The sequence below is a fragment of the Sinocyclocheilus grahami genome, unplaced genomic scaffold (assembly GCF_001515645.1).
Source record: "Sinocyclocheilus grahami isolate Dianchi unplaced genomic scaffold, SAMN03320097.WGS_v1.1 scaffold225.1, whole genome shotgun sequence".
NCBI classification, from domain to species: domain Eukaryota; kingdom Metazoa; phylum Chordata; class Actinopteri; order Cypriniformes; family Cyprinidae; genus Sinocyclocheilus; species Sinocyclocheilus grahami.
The window spans coordinates 1,301,463-1,308,823 of NW_015505404.1; the positions used below are offsets into that span (position 1 = coordinate 1,301,463).

General features: G+C 38.1%; 1 protein-coding gene across 2 annotated transcripts in view; it reads left to right on the forward strand.

Moving 5' to 3' along the window:
- The first annotated feature begins 4,770 nt into the window (after positions 1-4,770).
- Positions 4,771-7,361, forward strand: part of bcl2l13 (BCL2 like 13) — a 25,533-nt gene continuing 22,942 nt past the window's right edge. The window contains exon 1 of one of the 2 annotated variants that reach the window (XM_016287818.1): positions 4,771-4,945. The gene's annotated coding sequence lies outside the window, so the exon portion shown is untranslated. The remainder of the gene's footprint in view (positions 4,946-7,361) is intronic. The other variant, XM_016287817.1, reaches the window with a different exon arrangement.

Here is a 7,361-nt window from a genome sequence, read left to right on the forward strand (position 1 = left end):
CATAACACACATATTTATTACAGCTTTGGAACATAAGAATGTTTATCTTTAATGTATTTCATATTTTGAACTGTAAATACAAACTGTATGTAATTTAAAATAAAACGTATGTTATGTCGAATAGTTGTCTGTAGAAGTTTGTTGTCCTGTTTTGCATTAAAGATCAGAAGCTTTACTGTATATATTAATGTCTGTGGAACAAACAATTAATAACTAGACAGTAAACAATTATTTTGTAAAACACTTTTTGTGTCTGAAGGATATTCAGTAAAGCTTTTCCTTTATGATTTATTCCTTAGTGGCTCCAAATAAGACCCAAATTATATTAGACATATTATTATTGTGCAATATTTGTACAGGTGGAAGTGAATCAATCAATGAACCATGAAAATAAATGAAAACAAGGAAATAAGACCAACAGAAAACGCCGGAAAAAAAGACTCAGTGCTGACACCCTCAGGACATTTCAAATACCTGGTCTCTCACCTAACCTAAAATTATTAACATACAAGAAAATGATAAACATAAAACTCTCTTAATCTGTAAAGACCATTGTAAATTCCCCCCTCAAACCTTAACAATCAATTGCTTGAAACTTCAAAAGAAAATGATAATGTATTCTGCCCCAACAATGGATATTGTTTCAAGACATGAGTGTGTATTATAAAATTATAAAAAAATTAAAAAAAAACTTCCCTAAAAAGAGATTTATAATATATAATTATTACATTGTATACTGTTGCATTTAAAATGTTGTCTAATTATGTAATATATTTGCATAAATATTTATGTAATAACCATTTAAATCATTTTTTTTGTTATGTTCTTTGTTTGATATGGAATGGTCTAATTTTGTATTTGTGCACTTGATATCCTGGTAAAATGCTTCAACCTCATAAAGAACTAGTGAGAATGTATTTGGAGATATCAATAAGAGTCCACATGTTAATACAATACATTAATATGTAGAATGAATTTGATTTTTTTAAGTTAGGCTAACTGGCTTTGTATGTTAGCCTATCTTGCTAATTGGTTACCATGAAAACACAAGGAAAGATTACAAACCTGTTTTCCAACAAAAGTATAATGACATGTTTTAGTCCAAATTCACTTCACAACATCAGTCGAGTCTTTGAAATAACTTATTATTGTAATCTGACATGGTTTCATTAAACAGAATGAGGCAGAAATCATGCCACTTTATATTATTCTATAGAGTGATAAAGGCTATGTCGATTAGCATTGCATTTTAAATATACTTATAAAAATACCCGAGATGGCTTGAAGAGCACAGATAAAACCATATGTTGTCGCAGTCATTGTTTATTTTCTTCATGTTTCATCAGTAAAACGTCTATCTGCATGGTATTCAGCGACTACATCTACAGCTAAAGCTGAATCTCTTTGTCAAGGTCAAGGTCAAGGTCTTAACTTGAGTGTTAAAGTTAATGAGATAATTATGTGATTGAGTGCTGATTGAGCATTAGTGATGAACAGCTGCTGTTAAGAAGCAGAATCACTGAAGAAAAGAGAAACAAGAATTACAACTGACTTCAGCCACAGAAGTGAAGAAGTATCCCTTCTCTGTTGCCCACTCTATTCTTGACCTTCTCGTTTCACGTCCTCACGCGTCCCGCATCATAGTAGCAGCCGGAATACATGCCTTGTCCAAATACCCAGTAGCAAATACCCGCACTTGCGGTCTTCTTGGCCACTTGAGAGCGCATGCACGCGACAGGAAGTAAGTGCGCAAGACTGTCCCAGGTCTTAAAGGGGTCATATGATGCAATTTCAAATTTTCCTTTCTCTTTGGAGTGTTACAAGCTGTTCGTGCATAGATAAGATCCCTAAAGTTGCAAAGACTAAAGTCTCAAACCCAAAGAGATATTTTTATAAAAGTTAAGACTTGTCCACGCCCTCCTAAAATGGCTCATTCTAACACGCCGTGCGACACACGCTCAAAGCGAAACTACTTTGTTTGGCCTTCCAAAAGAGGACACAACTAGAAATCAGTGGTTAAGTTGTATTTACAACTCTGTTCCGGAACAGTTCAACCCAAATATTCAGATGTGTGCAGCGCATTTTATGGAGGACGAGGACTGTTTCTTGAGCCTACAATGCCAGTGTCTGTTTCTATAAAGTGGGGCAAATCCAACTTTGTAAGGACAGTCTGGTGCTTCTGACTCAGAGCCTGTAAATACATTTTTATATTTAAAGAATTTGCCACTGATGATTCAAACGCGAGTTTTGAGCAGTGTAGAGTAGTGCTTGTTGTTTGTCGTTTCTCCGATCACAAATGCAGACATGGTTTTATGTTTACGGCGTGATATGCAACGCAACTAAAAAGACAGTATAAAAAGTCATTATAATCAGTAATTATGTCCCCACTGGATGCAACAAATGCCTTGTTTGTAATGGGTTTTATTGGTGTTGTCTCATCGCGCCGGGACACAGCATCACAGTATGGTAAGGGGCCTAACATTTCCATCACACGCTTGAGGTATTCAGCCAATCACAAGGCACTGGATAGCTGGCCAATCAGCTTTCGCTTTTCAGAATGATGAGCTTTGTAAAAATCTACGCGTTTCATAAAGGCGGGGCATAGGGGCAGAGGCGTCATGCCCATTCAAAGTGCCCCCTCAGATTTTTAGCCAAGTGGATTTTGAATGCAGCTTCCAAAAGACAAAAAATAGCCGAATAATATTTTGTATATTTGATACAATCACACTAGCGTGATTAGAAGGTTCAGCTCCTCATATCATCAGCTGCTAAATTCAAATCTGCGTTCGCTGGCTGGCGCGTTTTTACAGCACTGCGCATTATAATCAATCACACACGATGCTGTTGAGCTTATGAATGCAATGACCAATCAGAGGTGTTCAGATGACTCATCGCTAAAATGCCGGTGTTTTCTTCACTAGCTCGCTGACTGAATAGCTCTTTCTGGCGAATTCTCTCATTAGAAACAACAAAGTGCAGATGTGTGTATGAAAAGATATTAATTTCACAGTGTAAACAGCTTCAGTGATTTTAATGGGAGTTTGTCACGTGACACACAGCAGCCACAATAGCACTTGTGTTTTTATGTTTTTTTTTTTTTTTTCTTTTTATTCGAAACATTCCCAAACGCATTAACTATATCATGAAATATCTCGATTCTCACCTATGTTAGCTGATCTATAGTGGGCGATGGTCAAAGTAGCCTAATAATGTAGTCTATTAAAGGGGTCATATGATACGATTTCAATTTTTCCTTTCTCTTTGAAGTGTTACAAACTCTTGGTGCATAAAGAAGATCTGTAAAGTTGCAAAGACTAAAGTCTCAAATCCAAAGAGATATTCTTTATAAAAGTTAAGAGTCAACCACGCCTACCTAAAACGGCTCGTTCTAACACGCCCCCACATATCTACGTCACGATGTGGGAAGATTTGCATAACGCCGCCCTAATGTTCACGCAAAGAAAGAAGGCGTAACTTTGATTCTCGCTGTAGTATTGTTGCTGTCGCCTCGCCGCCATTGTCGTGGAGACACTGTGTGTTTCGTTATGAAAGCGAAACTACTTTGTATGGTCTTCCAAAAGAGGACACAACTAGAAATCAGTGGTTAAGTTGTATTTACAACACTGTTCTGGAACAGTTCAACCCAAATATTCAGATGTGTGCAGCGCATTTTACGGAGGACGAGAACTGTTTCCTGAGAGAGTAGCCTACAATGCCGGTGACTGTTTCTATATAGTTGGGCAATTACAAATTTGCAAGGACCATCTGGTGCTTCTGACTCATCCTGTAAGTACGTTTTTATATTTTCAGAATTTGCCACTGACGATTCAAACGCGAGTTTTGAGCAGTGTAGAGTAGCGCTGGTTTTCGTTTCTCCGATCACAAATGCAGACATGGTTTTATGTTTACGCAGCGCGATACGCAACGCAACGCAACGCGTAAAAAGACAGTATAAGTCATTATAATCAGTAATTATGTCCCCACTGGATGCAACAAATGCCTCTTTTATAATGGGTTTTACTGGTTTTGCCTCGTCGCGCAGCACACACGGCATCACAGTATGGTAAGGGGCGTGACATTTCCGTCACACGCTTGAGGTATTAAGCCAATCACAAGGCACTGGATAGCTGGCCAATCAGAGCACACCTCGCTTTTTCAGACCGATGAGCTTTGTAAAAATCGACGCATTTCAGAAAGGCTGGGCATAGAGAGGAAACAATAATGTATATTATGTGGAAAATAAACCGCATAAACGCATTGCATTACAGCAAAAACACAAAATAATGTTCTTTTTAGCAACGTCATATGACCCCTTTAAAAACGCCAAAGCACAGTGCCCGTTATGGCTTCACGTGTATGGAAAGGGATGAGGTGTGCGTGTGTGGGTATGTGTGTGTCGGGATAAAGGAGGGAGGAAATGGAATAATAATAAACCTAACATTATATTATTTAAAATTGAACTTAAGCATTATATTGAGGCCCTAAAAGATGCAAGAAATAAAAAAGCGAAACGGATGTATAGAATTTTTGAATCCTTTTCTTTTTGAAACTTTTTGTAATTTTTTCCCCCTGTATAGTTTCTCTCTCTCTCTCTCTCTCTCTCTCTTCTCTTTATGTTGTTTCCTTTGATGCTATTATGAATGTAATAGATAATAGTTTAATACATTGTGATCCTCTGTATATGTATGTTGTTATTGTTCTTGTTATGCAAAAAAAATAAAAAAAAGATAAAGGAGGGAGAACGGGTGAGTTCTGTAAACCTATTTTCTGATCCACACTCCGGAGCAGAAGGTGGCGGTAATGCACCAATACGCTGGATGCCAAACGCCGTAAAAATATAAGAAGACGAAGGCAAAGCAGTTTTATAGTTAACTGAAAGAAACCGGGTGAGAGCACCCTCTGAGCGAACAAAATTATCACTGGCGCAGAGGTACGACCCATTCAAGTTAAGTCGCAGCATGTTCACGTTCAATGGATAGCACATGTTATGAGTGACACTAACAGGTTATGTTTAAACTTTAGTGGCAAGTTGGTTGCTCTGGCATGTGAGTAGGTGTGGCAAGCTCGCAGAGAGGTTCAGTGGGTTAGGGTTAAGGTGTCCGCGAGCGCTACATTGTGTACACCATGTTCTATTAAATGTGGTTGACTTCGTTAGTGCACATATCTCACGTCACGTTCAGGACATTTGCCAGGAGAAGTGCGCGTAGTAGTGTTATAGGAACTGTCCAGTTTTGATGTGGTCAAAAGACAAACTTGAGCAACTTTAGAGTTGGGTGTCTTGCAGTGTTGCATGCATGGAAAGAATTCGCATATCAGTCAAGGGGTTTGTGAACCTCTGTATTTCTGTTTCAGACTGGCAGCTCACATACAAGCTGCTGAGTTGAAATAGTCTAGCGCTATATAAAACTTCTGTCATCATTTACTCATGCTGGGAATTTTAGGCTGAATGACAACCTCAGTCTCTTTCATTGTATGGAAATAAAAGGTGCAATAAAACACACAGGTTTGTTAAGAGCAATAATTTTAATATAGACAAATTATTATTAGGCTGGGCTACTGTATACATTTTTTTTTTATGACTGCAGTATTCGCAAGTATTTTCCAAGCAAATTAAGTGCACGTTTTTATCGTGTAACTGTTACTGACTAACATGGCGGATAAAAGCGACTCGTTTTTTTTTTACACCAACAATATAGGCTACTATAGGCGTACTGACAGAACTCGGGTGATTTTTCAAACTTGATGTGCTGTTGTGATAGGCCGGTTTCAAATCTCTTTTACTACGGGGCCGTTGAATGCTTGGATCTGATTGGCTGACGAACGTTCTGAGGTGTGCAATTATTTTCAGGGAAACGCACGGCGAACGTAGTTCCAGGCAGCTCTCTTGACCGCATTACAGTTCCATATCACTTCGCATAGTATGATATGGAATATGGAAAAAAACACAGGAATTACTACAATCACACGTGCTCGCACACGCACACTACGGTCACGCAGTTTGCACAAAAAGGTGTTGTCAGCGCTGCCCTGACGATTTTATCAGTTAGCCTATACAGTTGCATCTCAATAAATTAGAATGTCGTGGAAAAGTTTATTTATTTCAGTAATTCAACTCAAATTGTGAAACTCGTGTATTAAATAAATTCAGTGCACACAGACTGAAGTAGTTTAAGTCTTTGGTTCTTTTAATTGTGATGATTTTGGCTCACATTTAACAAAAACCCACCAATTCACTATCTCAACAAATTAGAATACTTCATAAGTAAGACCAATAAAAAAAACATTTTTAGTGAATTGTTGGCCTTCTGGAAAGTATGTTCATTTACTGTACATGTACTCAATACTTGGTAGGGGCTCCTTTTGCTTTAATTACTGCCTCAATTCGGCGTGGCATGGAGGTGATCAGTTTGTGGCACTGCTGAGGTGGTATGGAAGCCCAGGTTTCTTTGACCGTGGCCTTAACTCAACGGCCCGTCGTCAATTATTCCTTACATATTTGGCACACTAGACTCGAGCCCTGCATTTCAGCCCTATTTACGCCCCTCGGGCTGGGCTTTGGGCCAATTTTCCCATCATATTTCAGACACGGGCCGGGCCTCGGGCCTGTTTTAGACTTCTCCTAATTGTTATATTTTAGACATCCATCAATTAGTGATGAAAAAATTGTGACGAGACTGTGCTGTCAAGAGTGGCTCTGTTTAGTGTCCAGCAGCAGCAGCAGCATGCCGTCAGCGCAGCTAAAGAGTTCTGCGTTCAAATGCACGCAATAGGCTAAAGCTTGCCGCAAAGCCCCAGCAAAAGTAGTTACCATGAATGTGTCAGGGGGAAATATTAAGAAGACATTTGAATTATTTACTAATAAACTAGTGTTTTCTGAGTCCGTGTCGCGAAGATGACGATCCTGACTCGCCATCCATAGGCGGAGTTTCACTTGTGCACCCACTGGCAGACAAGCCACGAGCACTTTTTTTTAATATGTTCTACATTTCATGTAATTTATGTAACACATATTCTACATTAAAATACATTTAGAATGAACAATAATTGCTGTACAAAGAGTAAAATAATGCAAACACACTGAAGAAAAGCCGCCTCTTTTTCCGAATTGCTTAGATTGTGGGAATCCAGAAACAGTAAAGCACATTCTTCTAGAATGTGATGCGTATGAAAGAGAAATAAATCAACTTAATCATAAATTGGGTTTGATGGGATATGATAAAGTATCACTCAAGATATTATTAGGGAATAGACAAATGCAATCAAGAATTAAAGAATAAGTGTTCAGTTATCTAAAAAAGACAGGAAATATGTAAAAATATAAATTGCAATTGTGTTTATATATATATATATATATATATATC